We start from the raw sequence: 15226 nt of genomic DNA, 5'->3' as shown, positions 1-15226 counted from the left end.
GATCCCTTACGGAATCTAGAGCAATTTAAAGTAATGGAGCAAAGAGAGTGGCGGCGGCCGGGTGGGGGAAACACCACACACTGACAAAAGAGCAATTAGAAAGGCGGAGATTTAGATTGCTTAAAGTCCGGTTCTGCGAAGCGCACAAACTGAGCTAAACACAACCCTGAAGATGCTGAGACTGACTGGCAACAGGAGTCCGAATACATATGATTTGGGGACACTATCTGTGACGTCATGCAAGCAGAACTGTTGTGTATGATACACTAGGTCAAATAAAATAATATTCAAGCAGATAACTGGATATAGCAAATGGCAACATTTATTCAGGAACAGGGAACTTCATCTTCTTCTTTACAGGTCCAGCTCACATCTCTTGTGCACAGCAACAGCACCACCAATGGCGATTTGTTATATTGCTTTTTTATCTGCACATTTACAACCAAACAGCCTCCAACTCATAGGAGCATAATCATATCAAAAGTGTGTAACAATCTTAAATCTAGAGGTTCATTCTTTTGTGTCTGGAACACCACAGCTCCTCCCCTGTAAAATCAATCTTTCTCAATCAGTGAAACATCTTTCACCTTTTTTTTTCTTTATCAATATAACAGAAATCAAGAAACACTTTCTTTTTTTTAAACCCTCATTTAGAGTTGCAGTTTCAAGTTCAGTCTATCAGGAGGTCGCCGGTTCCTCACTGGACGAGTGTTCCTTTCGACTGTAGTTGATGGCACATCTATTGGTTGATTCCCAACTGTTTTTTCTTCGATCTGTTGATCCACACCTTTGGTTGTATCGAGATCATCATCATTCCAAAAGTTTCCAGTATCAGAGTCTGTTTGTGTCAAATGAGCTGGATTTCCATTTACACCCAGAATTTGATTTACATGTCTTTTAACACACTTCCCATTCACTTCCACACTGTAAATTACAGGACCCAAGATTTCTTGTACAACTCCATTCAACCACTTCTCTCCTCCCCTGTAATTCTTTACCAATACAGGTTGACCAACTGTGAAAACTCTAACATGGAAGAGATGGTTCTGTGTTGTTTTGCATTCTCTGAGAGAACTGGGTCTGATCAGTGACAGTCTTGTTTGAACCTGTCTTTTTTAGAAATAACTCAGTGGGAGTTTTCCCTGTAGTTGTATGGGGTGTGTTTCAGTACCCTAAAAGAAAATTTGCAACACAGTGCTCAAGTGTCATACCACCTACGGCTCAATTCTTTGCTAGTGACTTTTTAAGATTTTGGACTAAACGCTCCAATAACCATTGCTGGCAGGGTGGTATGCAGGTGACTTAATGTGCTGCACTCCATGTTTTTTTAGAAATGACAAACTCTTGTGAAACAAACTGAGGACCGTTATCTGTTACAACTTCTTTTGGTAAACCATAAGCAGCAAACAAATGTCTCAGTGTTTCAGTGGTTTTAACTTAAGTAGTATTATGCATAGGAATAATCTCTGGCTATCTAGCATAGGCATCCATGACTAGCAGAAACATCTGCTTGTGGTCCTCTGCAAAGTCCAGATGGATTCTCTCCCAGGGGCTGGCAGCCCATTTCCATTTATGCACTGGTGCAGTACAAGGCATACTACGCTGCTTTTGACAAATGGTACACTCACTGACTTCCTGTTCAATGCACTCATCTACTGCTGGCCACCAGAATAAACTTCTGGCGAGGGATTTCATCTTTACTATTCCCCAGTGGTGTTCATGCAGTTCAGACATCTGATCCCTTAATTTCTTAAGGGATCAGCAGACAATCATCTTCAACAGTGAGCTCAAAACGTCTCTGAAAATATGGCTTCAGCAGCTCATCCTGTACATGTTTAGGCCAGCCAGTTAACACCAACTGTTTCACCACCTTTAACACAGATCTTTGTCTGTTTCTTTTGCTATCTTTACCCTGAGGTTGTAGCTTTCGAGCCTTTGCGAAGTCAGTGAAGACTTCACATCAAGTCAGTGAAGTCAGAGAAGACTTCACATCAAGTGGGTGTCGTCTGGATCCCCTTTAAACTCATGGATCTGCATGCTGGGGCGCAGCTTCAGGCGGGTACTGCGGACCGGGCCAGCTGCAGACATCCTGCTGTTGGAGAGCGCTGACATCCTGACAGGACCGCTGCTTGAGAGCGCTGGGTCGCCTCTTAACATCCAGATGCATGGTTCCCTTGGTCGTACTCAAACGGCCTCCTTCTTTGCGTGTGCGACAGGCTTTGGCTATGTGTAGGTACCGGCAGCCAATTTTTTTTCTTTAGATTTTTGGTACTCTAAATGCATTTTTCTACTAAGTGTATTACCAGAAAAGAGCAGAAAAAATTTCAGCCCATTATCTCTAACGGTTTTTGAGATTTTGGGGGTTAGGTGTACCTTCCCACAAACGCACCTTGGAGTAGAAAAAGATGTGGTTTTTGAAAGTCGATTACTCAAAAAATAAATCAATTTAACACTTATTTGTAATTACATTCTTTAAATAGATATAAATTATATTCTAAAACATGAAAATGTGCAGTATAATTAGCTTACTTTAAAAATGAAGGTTCTTTAAAAAATTGAATTTTTAAAATAACAGAAATTTCAATATTTACCCTGACAGCAGAGATGGCGTGTTTGGGATATGATATTAAAAAATATATATTGAAACTAAGGCCCAAAAGCCATTTTTCCCAGGCTGCTATGTGATTTTAACAAGCCCAATTTTTTGTAGGGGTCTGGGACAGTCAAACAAAAAATTATTTGGCTGCAAAAATGCTTCCTAAGCTAATTTGACCGACGGAACAAAATTTCAAAAATAGACAAAATTGAGTATTTTTTGACCACTCCTCAAATTTGTATCTTTCATTGGATTTCAATGAAACTTCTTTAGTACAAGTAAATTAGGTTGCTGAACATTATAAAGACATCCATTTTTGGCTACCTTCAATAGTTTCCTTAACATTCCAGGTAGGAAAGATGGATTTTGAGGCGTTTTTTAAAAAATTCGTATTTTAGACAATTTTTGACTTGCTCCAAAATGTTTGTTGTTTTATGCGTTTCATAGAAACTTCCTTCCTAGATGTCAATTAGGCTGCTGCATCAGATAAAGACATTTACTTAGGGCTATCTTCAGTAGTTTTCTTAATAAAGCTGGCACAGAAAATATAGATTTTTCCTTTTTTTAATGGAAAATTCACTATTAGCGACCATCTGAAAAAGTGCCAAAGAAGGTGCCATTTTTCATAAAAATGGTCTAGAGTTAACGAGTAGTAGTCATCATTCACTGAAAAACAAGAAAGCAGCAATGAATATTCTCAATATTAAATTTTTTTAAGCTTTACATGTATTTGAGCTTCTACTGAAATTAGATACCCTGATTTTCTTTATTGCTCACGTTGATTTTGATTATAAAAATGAACACATCTTATTGTTAAAAAAACACAAAATAAAACTAATAAACATGAAAAAACACCATGTTCATTTGTTTATTTTTTCATCCATGAACTGTCATGTCGGATGTTTTTCTGTACACAGACATTGGGAAATCGATCGATTTCACAGACTCTCGTCTGTGAAATCTCGCATGTTTGTGCTGCGATGTCACCAGACAAGTAAAATTAAATAGTCTATAAAAAGAGTCCGATATGAGAAATGAAGTAACAACGTATCTTTAATAACTAGCATGTATAATGAGCATTGATATTTTTGTTTCTTAACCGCTGGTTGTAGCGTAAGCGGCACACTAATGAAAAAAAAAAAAAAATCCGCTCCAAGACCGAACCCATTTCTCTGAGAATATACAATCAATATTATTTATTTTATTGACCAGGTGTCTAAATTCACACATATACGCTCCATCTTCTACCACTCCGTTTTGTATTTTAAGCGTAAGCTATATAGAAACCCAGCTAAAATCAAGCAGCTTGCTAACAGGACGGCGAAGTTAGAGAAAGCCCGACCAGATCGGCAGAAACCGCCTTCCCACACCGGATTAAATAGCTACAATCACATATCAAAATAACGCTAACTATAATCTTTACATTACTTTAAAGATATCTGATGTAAGAAGGTGTGTCTAACTTGCCCAAGTATGGAATTAGTACGTCCGGAATAGAGCAGTGATCCGAACAGTCAGCAGCGTCCACAGAAGGCGGCTCCATTATTTTATGCTAGAGGGGCGACGTGCCTTTCGTTGATATGCTCGGCGCGTCACGCACATTGATTCTACAAGTGTGATTCCTGTATTATATTAAAGCTAACAAATTAATCTTTATTTTGATACCGGTTTGTCTGGTTTATTTTTTATAATTCGTTCGCTATTTGACGAAGTTTTGATACTTTTATGATTTACAAAAAAACTAAAAAAATAATCCTTGACAAACCGGGTATGTAGAGAAAGCCTATAGTTTAAGGTTTAATATGATATCACTGTTGACTCATTTGGTCATATGTTCGTGACGCGCCAACTGATTTTCTTGAACTATGTGTCAGGAGGGGCGTTCGAATTAGCATAAATAATGCGGCTTTTCGAAAAAATTATGAAAATTACTGGGAAATTTAAAGTGTTTAATTTGCTTCAACATACATAAAACTGGTATCATTGGAAAGGAAAATCAATGAACTTTAACACAGTAGTGTTGCTTTTGGAAAAAAAATATTCTAAAAAGGACTTTTGATGGTGGGAAGTTAGGGCATTTTCTATGATCAGCGCGCGTTCTCTCCCATTCCTGAGTGGAAAGAGCGTCGCTGCCGGTACCTACTATGTGTCCCTTTTTCTTACACTCGTGGCACTCGCTTTCTTTAAACCTGCAGTCATTCGGGTTGTGACTTTTTCCACCGCAACGATAACAGGGCTTCCCGGTAGCTGTATTTTTCTCAGCTTCGCGGTACTTTGTTTTAGCTTTCTTTTCCACTACATGAGCCTTGAAAGCTTTCTGTGCAAACTGCTGTGCACTGTCCTTAGTTACCTCAAAGGAGAGTGCCATTTGTACAGCCAGCGGCAGCGCCAAGTCTTTGGTGTGCGTGGTGCTGAGCAGCCGATCTCTCAGCTCGCTGCTCTTTACCCTACAGACGAATCTATCACGCAGTGCTTCATCTAACAAAGTCCCAAATTTACACGTAGCTGCTAATTTTCGTAAACTAGCCACATACTCTCTGATTGTTTTATTGTCTTTTTGGTTTCTTCCGTGAAACTTGCACCTTTCTGCAATAAAGTTCGTCTTTGGTACATAATGTCTCTGTAGCAAATCCACCAACTCTTCGTAGCTTTTCTCTGACGGTTTATCCGGAGCACACAGATCCATCAGCAAGTTATGGGATCTTTTCCCCACCACTGTGAGAAACACTGACCTAGTTTTCTCTTCTTTTGTGTCCAAATCGTTTGCAGCAAACTGCTGCTCGAGACGCTCGCGGTAGTTGTCAAAACTTTCCTCAGTTTCGTCGAAGTGAAAGTCTTATGGCTTTCCAAACACCATCTTGTAGCTCGAGTTCGGCGGTCCTTTCACTCACCAAAACGCTCGGCTTTTTACCGTCCCGTGTTGCCTCAATGGAGCCGCTCCATCTGTGCCTTCCAACTTGAATATCCCATCCTCGTCGCCAAGATTCTGTTGTGTATGATACACTAGGTCAAATAAAAATAATATTCAAGCAGATAACTGGAGATAGCACATGGCAAAAATTATTCAGGAACAGGGAACTTCATCTTCTTACAGGTCCAGCTCACATCTCTTGTGCACAACAGCGCCACCAGTGGCGATTTGTTGTATTGCTTTTATCTTCACATTTACAACCAAACAGCCTCCAACACATAGGAGCATAATCATACCAAAAGTGTGTAACAATCTTAAATCTAGAGGTTCATTCTTTTCTGTATCTGGAACACCACAAGAACAAGAACGAGTCAGGTCAGGAGCAGGTACATCTTACCTAGACAACGCCCCCTACGGGCGCAGCGAGATTGTCGGTTGATGAGGCTGGAGAGCCAGCTGCGAGCCGAGACACGCGGAAGTGAACCTGGCGGTCTGCTGGAGGCGTTCTCCTGGAGGTGAGCTGGGGGAGACGATACGGGTGAAGGAGAGAGTCCACGATGAGACGAGAGTCAGGGAGGGTCAATGGGTGTCAGAGGTGGGAAGATAAAGACAGTGGATCGTGTGGGGTTCTGGTGCTCGTCAGCAGAGGATAGGGTGGTGAACCGGAGCAGGGAATCTGGCAGAGGACGCCCGCAACATGGAGGGAAGGACGGAAGATATGGACGGAAGACGGAAGATTTCCTGCTTTGCCGTAGCTGATGGAGGCCTAAGGAAGGCATGATGGGGTTAGAGAGATCAGTGAGGACTAGCTGAAAGTCAATCGGGAACACGCCAGGCAGCTGGAGGATATTCCCTGGATTTGAGCCATGGAAGAAAAGAAAGACGATCGGAGCGAGCTTCTGCGGCCCTGACCGGGGACGGAAGGACCGGGATCGCTGATGGAGTGGTGGAAGATAAACCATCTGACTGAATGTGTATATTTTCCATGCTCCTTCAACCTTCCTTCGGGGAAGAGGGGGATGGGGGGGCGCCGATTTATGTTTTTGCATCCACCTGAATAATGTGTAGTTGCGCCACTGCCTGAGGCGTGGTAATCGATGATGCCGGAAAGCTGAAGATATAGCCTACCTCATACCATGAGAGACATTGATAAGCACGACATGCCGGCTCAGACGTTGCCCGGCCAAACAAGGTCTGCGTCAGGTGCTGGGGAACCAGAGCACCTTGATGAAAAATGGGCTACTGGAACAAGACGGAAATGGGCGAGAGATGAAAACATGGATCTGTTGGAATGGTACTACTCAAGTAACCCTAGCCAGAGGGGCTACATGCAAAGACTGTGGGAGGAATGGTTACTTCGACATCCCCAGTCGACACTAACTGCCAAACTAGTAGCTCAGTGTCCCAACATCCGCAAACGGCAACTGCTATTACAATTTGAGATGGACGAGGTACAACACAAGGGGGAGGAGCCAGGACGCCAGGTCAGAAGGGAGTTAACTACAACTACACGCCCAGAGACTGGGTATGTAGCCCCAGTAATGAATGAACCATCTGAGCTGAACGAGGCAGCAACTGACCTGAGAGAGAAAATCATGGCCCGAATGAACACCAGACAACCCCGACGCCAATTACAACGGCTGAGTGAAGTACAATCAGAAAGTCTCATTGAAGATGTGAATGCAGCATTGAGAACGATCCCTACCAACACCATAACTGAAACCAATGAACTGATATACAACTCAGCATCAGTTATCCTTGAGATGCTTGGCTATAAGAGCAACCATGAGACCCAATATCCACCATGGAAAAGACAGTTAGAGGCTAAGATCAAGATAACAAGGAGGGAAGTGAGCCAACTGTCAGAGCTCCTAAGGGGTGCAATGAAAAGATCAGTACCCAAGAAGTACAGCCAGATGCCCATACCTGAAGCACTCGAAACTGCCAAACAAAGGCTCCAAGCCTTGGCCAGCCACCTAAAGAGATACACAAGAGAGAATGAAGCCAGGAGGATTAACCAGCTCTTCTCCACCCAACCAGCTAAAGTGTACTCCCAATGGCAGGGTACTAACAACAGAGCAGACCCACCAAGGCTAGAGACTGAACAATACTGGAAAGGCATATGGGAAAGGGAGGCGTCCCACAACAGCAATGCACAGTGGCTAACCTCTTTACGAGAGGACCACAGCAATCTCCCTGAACAAGCCCTGGTAACCATCACTGTGACAGATGTCCAAGAAAGAGTCTCGGGTATGAAAAACTGAACAGCACCAGGGCCTGACATGATCCATGCCTACTGGTTAAAGAAACTCACTGCCCTCCATGAGCGACTGGCAGCTCAACTGAACCAGCTGCTACAAAATGGGACTCACCCTGAATGGTTAACTGAAGGGCGCACAATCCTGATCCAGAAGAATCCCTCAAAGGGTTCAGTCCCATCCAACTATCGGCCGATAACCTGTCTCTCTACAACATGGAAGCTCATGTCAGGCATCATAGCGGCTAAGATAAGCGGGCACATGGATAAATACATGAGCATGGCACAGAAGGGCATCGGCATAAATAGAGGAGCCAAACACCAACTCCTTGTAGACCACACAGTCGCCCGAGACTGCAAAACCCAACACACCAACCTGTGCACCGCTTGGATTGATTACAAGAAAGCCTATGACTCAATGCCACATACCTGGATCATTGAATGCTTAGAGATGTACAACATCAATAGGACTTTAAGAGCCTTTATTGCAAACTCAATGGGGGTGTGGAAAACCACCCTTGAAGCCAACTGCAAACCACTTGCACAAGTGTCCATCAAATGTGGCATATACCAAGGAGATGCTCTGTCCCCACTGCCGTTCTGCATAGGCCTGAACGCCCTCAGCCAAATCATCAACAAGACTGGCTACGGATACCGACTTAACCTGTCATGTCACGAGAGGACCCAAACTTGGGTCCTCTCGTGACATGGGTGTCAAACTCCAGTCCTCAAGTGCTGCTGTCCTGCAACTTTTAGATGTGCCTCTGCTGCACCACACCTGAAAAGAATAATTAGGTCATTAGCAAGGCTCAGGAGAACCGATCTACACAGGGAGGAGGTAATTAAGCCATTTCATTCCACTGTTTTTTACCTGTGGCACATCTAAACACTGCAGGACAGCGGCCCTTGAGGACTGGAGTTTGACACCCCTGTCATTGTGAATGACAACCTGTGAATGACAGGTTAAGAATGGGGCCACAATCAGTCACCTCCACTACATGGATGACATCAAGCTGTACGCCAAGAGCGAGCGAGACGTCGACTCACTGATCCACACCACCAGGATCTACAGCACTGACATTGGGATGTCATTCGGACTAGAGAAGTGTGGTCGGATGGTTACAAAGAGAGGGAAGGTCGTCCACACAGAAGGGGTCTCACTCCCAGAGGGAACAATAGCAGACATAGAGCACAGCTACAAGTACCTGGGAATACCACAAGCAAATGGCAACCTCGATGAGGTCACAAGGAAAGGAGCCACAGCCAAATACCTCCAACGAATAAGGCAAGTCCTGAGAAGCCAGCTCAATGGCAAGAACAAGATCCGTGCAATAAACAGCTATGCCTTACCAGTAATCAGATACCCTGCTGGAATAATTAGCTGGCCAATGGAAGAGATGAAGGCCACGGATGTTAAGACTCGGAAGCTACTAACCATGCATGGAGGGTTCCACCCCAAATCCAGCACCCTGAGACTGTACACAAGCCGTAAGGAAGGAGGCAGAGGACTAGTGAGTGTGAGAGCCACTGTCCAGGATGAAACATCCAAGATCCATAAATACATCAAGGACAAAACCTCAACGGACGATGTGCTCAGCGAATGTCTCAGGCAATAACTGAAGTGGCTGATATCAGGAAATCCTACCAATGGCTGGAGAAAGCTGGACTCAAGGACAGCACAGATGCCCTCATCCTGGCTGCACAGGAACAGGCCCTAAACACCAGAGCAATAGAGGCTCAGATCTACCTGTTCGTTATTCTGCAATAGCCAGCCACGCCCTAACTTCACCACCGACTGACTACCGACCAGTTCTCTATCTAACAGGTCCGGAAAATCCCTGAAACCTGGGTCTTACCCTATCATAGGTTTATTAGAGAGATTCTGTTTAAACTGGTGGCGGAGAAAACTCGTCTAGAACTAACTACCTTCAGATCCAGAAGTTACGGCCCTTTCCAGTTGAGAAACAGTCGGCAGAGTAGCCCTCGCTGCCGCGTAGCTTCAACAACCACTCCTGTTAACGGTAGCTTTCCTCCTGAAAATAACGTGCACTTGTTATCGGCTAGATTGGATTTAGTGACTTAGATATAAGTCCCAGGGCCATTATTCTTACTCACCAAAGGAAAGTACGAAGCCTCCAAATTTCTAGAATCATGCGTGTAAATTTTACTTAAACCAGAAGAACTCTCAACAATCAATGACTTAATTAAATTCAATGTCCACAACCTCTATTAATATTTTTATTATATATTTTATTAAGCAAGCTTTAGCAGGGGTAAATGACAAGCGGATTTAGTCGAAGGAATTATACAATTGTAACAAGTATAATCTCTAATTATAAAATTAACCATACCCTTTCCTCTTTCTAATTCCTAACCTGTGTCTCTAATCTCACTGAGCGAGGCTTTAGGGGCAGGGCAACTCACACCCGTTGCTGGTCGATCTTGGCAGCCGAAACTTTTAAACGTCCTTGGTCAGAGTCTCTGTCCTGGCGGGGCAAAGTCCTCTTTCAGAAAAGCAACAAAGTCAATCCGTCCGATCTCTTTTAGACGAACAGAATCTTCATCACCTAGTGACCTTTGTCTTTTCCCCAAGTCTGCTGCAGTTAAACAGTGATCGTAGGGTGGAGGCAGAGGAGACGGTCAGATTCAGGGGCCAAGGCTGGGGCTGACGGATCTTGTCCTTTCTTGCGGCGTGAAGTCTCAACTTTTCCCTTGGTCCCAGGGTGTGGTCCTCTGCTGATCTTTAGTCTGCGTCCTCTTGTTGACTCTCCTTCAGCGCCGCGGACTTAGAACGGTTTCCTCCTCAGCTCGCTGGCTTTTAAACCCTCTTGGCCCATAGTTGTGTATGGGAGAGGTCTCATGACTCATCCTTCCCGATTATTTCATCGGAAAGCACCCATCTTCCCCAAACTCCACTCCACCCTGAATTTGGAAATACCCAAATTTTTCTTGTCTGACTATTGCAACTCTTGTCCAATACTTCTCTTTTTTCTCCTGTTGGTTATTTGGCAGTCATTGCCTTTTTAGGAGTTGTCCTGGGGCCTCCGCCCAGCTCAGTGTACTGCCTGTGACAGTCCTTTTTTCCTTCTCCTGTACTCAAACCTACAGTCCTCTTATAATGTATCATGAAACATAATCAACTTGTTTTGTCATTATCTGAAATCATACAACAATCAAGTTGTCGTTGTTATTACAGATCATGAACACAAACAAAATCATACAATTAAGCTGTCACTGTTATTACAGATCATGAATACAGAATACAGATTATATATTTCAATTATTCATTACAGACATCGTAATCACAAAACCTCAATCATTCCAACTATTACACACATATGTATTTTGTATTTCTTTTCTGTAATCATCCTTAAATCAATATACAAGATCACTGTTATTCCTCAGGCCTTTACCCTGTTTTCTGCGTGTACCTAGAGAGATCTCACAAGTTCATGCCAGTTTTCTTGACATACCACACCAGACAAGACCCAAGGTGTAGGTTGTGCAAGGAGGCCCCTGAGACAGTCCAGCACATAACAGCAGGGTGCAAGATGCTGTCAGGGAAAGCGTACATGGAACGGCATAACCAAGTGGCAGGCATAGTGTACAGGAACATCTGTGCAGAATATGGACTGGAAGCCCCGAGATCGAAGTGGGGAACACCCCCAAAGGTGGTGGAGAATGACCAAGCTAAGATCCTGTGGGACTTCCAGATCCAGACAGACAAGATGGTAATGGAGAACCAACCGGACATTGTGGTGGTGGATAAAGAACAGAGGAAAGCCGTTGTGGTGGATGTAGCAATACCAAGTGACCACAACATCAGGAAAAAGGAGCATGAGAAACTGGAGAAATACCAGGGCCTCAGAGAGGAACTGGAAAAGACCTGGAAGGTGAAGACCACAGTTGTGCCTGTGGTCATCGGGGCCCTCGGGGCAGTCACCCCCAAACTGGAGCAGTGGCTCAAACAGATCCCAGGAACAACATCAGACATCTCAGTCCAGAAATGTGCAGTTCTAGGCACAGCCAAGATACTGCGCAGAACCCTCAAGCTCCCAGGCCTCTGGTAGAGGACCCGAGCTCAGAGGATGAAAGAGACCACCCGTGGAGGGTGAGAAGGGAATTTTTTAGTCTAAAAATAGACAAACAAATAGCAGTAAACAAGTCATCTGTTTGATTGTTTCCTGTTGGAGGTCAATATTTCATTTTGCTCTTTAGAGTCCCTGCTTGATCTGTCACTTATTGACAGTGATAATTACAGATCCCCCACCTAATTAGATTGTCACAAAATATGTATTCAAATCATGCAGCCTGTATCCCTTCCCTAATGTGTTGTCATTTTCTAGATGTTTGACATGGATGGCGTATGCAGGGCCCATCTCCTGGGAGGCAGAAAACCAGATGCTGACTTCTTACTGTGTGTGTGTTTTCTTGCCTCACCATTTTCTTCTTGTGAAACTCCACTTGAAAAAATTCCCACTTCCAGTACAGTCTGAGCTTTCTCCCCTTCACTTGGATTCTCTCCATTAGATTCTCTACCAGGCCAATCAGCGAACAGAAGAAGTTGTGAACGATAATGTCAATTTTCTGTGCTAACCAGGGCCGGGTTTTGCTGTCAGCATCGCGTGCTCTCAGTCCAGGTCTGAAACCTTAACCAATGTATCTCTTCCAGAAGTACTTGAGAGAACAATATTGTTGGCCAGTATTTGGTACTCCAGCCCTCCGTGCTTCTCATTGTGATCTCCTGTTGTGGACTTCAAGTGATATCTCTTTATGCTTCTTCCTCAGGTTATTCTTCTTGACGCTGTGGACCCACTGGTTGCCAGAGTTCCACTGACACCTCCGCAGTAAACCAAACTTCTTTCGATTACCCTGTTGTCAGTCTCACTCGCTCCTCGCCTTCTGTGATCCAAAGCTTACCTGTCTGCCCTCCACCGCAGCCTCTTCATCAGTCAAGCAGCAACCCTCCATCTGAACAAAACCCCGGTAACCACAGTGATTCTTCCCCCTAGACAAGGCCTACCTCCACCCAAGTAAGACCAGTCCGTTTATTCTGATACTGCCATTTTCAACGACCCCTGAACACACCATCTCTCTCTTTTTTTTGCCTCCCAGTGCTCCAGTGATCCAGATTGCAGACTTTCCCCAGAACCCAATTGTTAATCATTATTTTGTGTTTACAATAAACTTATTTAACTGATTTCTATTCTCCACCTGGTGTTCTGCATGTGGGTTAAAAAATTAGACTCCATTATGACATACAGGTAAAATCTGTTTTGTTTTGTTTTGTTTTGTTTTGTTTTGTTTTATGGTAAAACGCCGGCAGCTGGGGTTGCCGAAATTCCACTGTAAATAATTACGGGTAAAATCTGTGTTTTTGTTTTACGGTGGAATTTCGGTAACCCCAGCTGCCGGCGTTTTACCATAAAATCTACGTTTTATTTTTTACAGTGTGGAGTACCTGGAAAGAACAGGGAGAACATGCAACATGCAGAAGAGCCCAGGCTGGGAATCGAACCCAGGACCTTCTTTCTGCAAAGCAACAGTGTTACCAACTATGCATGTGCAGCCCTTTTCAACCCTAACAGTTATTCAAACTATTTCATTTATTGAACAATGCATATGCAATGTGAAAGTGTCAGTGCCATTTTAATCATAGATTGCAGCATTAAAATTTGTTTTTATTTACATTTGATACAAAAAAACTTTGACAAAACTTTTCTCCCAAAGTTTGTCAAAACTAAATGAACAAATCTGGACATATGGCCTATTTTGGGGGAACGTTTGGGGCTGTGTTTAGTCTGCCTGCCTTGTCTCTAAGTTTTATGTTAATTCAGGTAATAGCCTCCTAATAAAATATACTGAATCAGTTCATTTGGATATAATTTACAAGCCATCAATCTTTTAAATTCCTTAGAACACTATCCACTCTGGTCTGATCATCTTAACTTTTCTTTGCATGAAATCATTTCTGCTAGATTAAAGCTCAGATTCTTTCATTATTTTCCACTAGCCTGGTTGTGCCCTGAGGGGTAAAAGCCTGGCAGCAACAGCCTATTCAAGATTCCATGTGTGCTTTAAAATTGATAAGTGAATCAGAACAGCATTTCTTATTCATTATTAATTCTACAATGTGATGGTGAGAAGAGAAACCACTCGATCAAAATCACTTAAATGAAACAGAATGACTGTGTGTTCCACAAAGGTGCAGCAGAACCGCTGCTGCATGCCAATAGGCCATTTTCCAGCATCAGTAACTTCTAATGGAATGATGCTCCCAGCATGCCACTCTGCTAATGGTCTACTAGATCAGTTAAAGGCAATGATCAGGGTTTTTCAGTGGCTTGTCCACATTAGGAACACTCTAACAAAAATACTATGGAACTTTGCCACCTAGATTTTGTTCTGGTCCTTTTAGGACAAGGACAAGGTGTAAAGTCAAAAATCAGTGTCTGCAAAATATGAAATGGAAAACGTTTTCTTCCTTTTATGTTTTATTTATAATTGGGGCATGCCATTAGCAATGCATAGGGAGAGCAGTGACTGACCTGCGAAGCAGGTCAGTCACTGCCTCCATGCATTGCATGGCAGGCACCTATTGTTCTTCACCTAATAGAATGTCTGTTTATTAGGCCCGAGCAGCTAAGCGCTGCGAAGGCCTATTGTTCTTCTAATGTTTATTAGGCCCGAGCAGCTAAGCGCTGCGAGAGCCTATTGAAACCTTGCTGTTTCTTATTAGGCCCGAGCAGCTAAGCGCTGCGAGAGCCTATTGAAACCTTGCTGTAAATTATTAGGCCCGAGCAGCTAAGCGCTGCGAGAGCCTATTGAAACTGTGCTGTTTATTATTATTATGATTCTTATCCCAAATGAATTGGCTTTTTGGGGGCTTTATCATATTCAAAAACTCACCAAACTTGGCGGGGGCATAGAGTCCGGTGAAAATTTACGTATTTTAAGGTCCTCGGAAAAATCGCAAAAGAAACGGCTCAAGGGCGCCACCTAGCAACTTTCAAAAGACCCTTTCCTATTCACTTACTTTATCGTACAGACTTGAAATTTGGTACACTTGTAGAGCTCCCCAAAACACTCTGAATTTACAATTAATGTCATAGTGCAAGTATCACAGATTGTCGGCCATTTTGGATTAAAGTTCCGATTTTGACCCGATTTTGGGCGTTTGCAGGGTTCGCATTTGATCGAACTTGTCCTAGGGATTTCGATCGATCGGCTTCAAACTCGGTCAGATCGTTCATAAGGCATGGCCGATCCAAAGTTATCGTAGGTTTGCGTTTTCGGGCTTGCTGAAGGGGTCTTTCCGGGGGTCAAAGTTCATGGATTCGCCATGAAACACAAAACGGTTATAACTTTTACAAAAAAACTCATAGAAGCACCAAACTTTCAGTGATTGATCATCATGGGATGCTCTACAATACCCAACGGTCAAATGATGACGTCACTTAGG

At 43.4% G+C, this 15226-nt stretch overlaps 1 long non-coding RNA gene across 1 annotated transcript in view; it reads left to right on the top strand.

Annotated features, from left to right (window-relative positions):
• Positions 1-12964, top strand: part of LOC148153173 (uncharacterized) — a 40202-nt gene extending 27238 nt beyond the window's left edge. The window contains exons 2-3 of the long non-coding RNA XR_015761760.1: positions 12553-12611; positions 12705-12964. This is a non-coding gene — a long non-coding RNA (uncharacterized LOC148153173). The remainder of the gene's footprint in view (positions 1-12552; positions 12612-12704) is intronic.
• Positions 12965-15226: the final 2262 nt, after the last annotated feature.

Source organism: Poecilia mexicana, unplaced genomic scaffold (genome assembly GCF_051168715.1).
Source record: "Poecilia mexicana isolate PSO_F unplaced genomic scaffold, ASM5116871v1 scaffold_21, whole genome shotgun sequence".
Classification (NCBI taxonomy): Eukaryota; Metazoa; Chordata; class Actinopteri; order Cyprinodontiformes; family Poeciliidae; genus Poecilia; species Poecilia mexicana.
The sequence above is the reverse complement of the archived record's forward strand: the minus strand, read 5'-3'. Positions and strand labels throughout refer to the sequence as shown.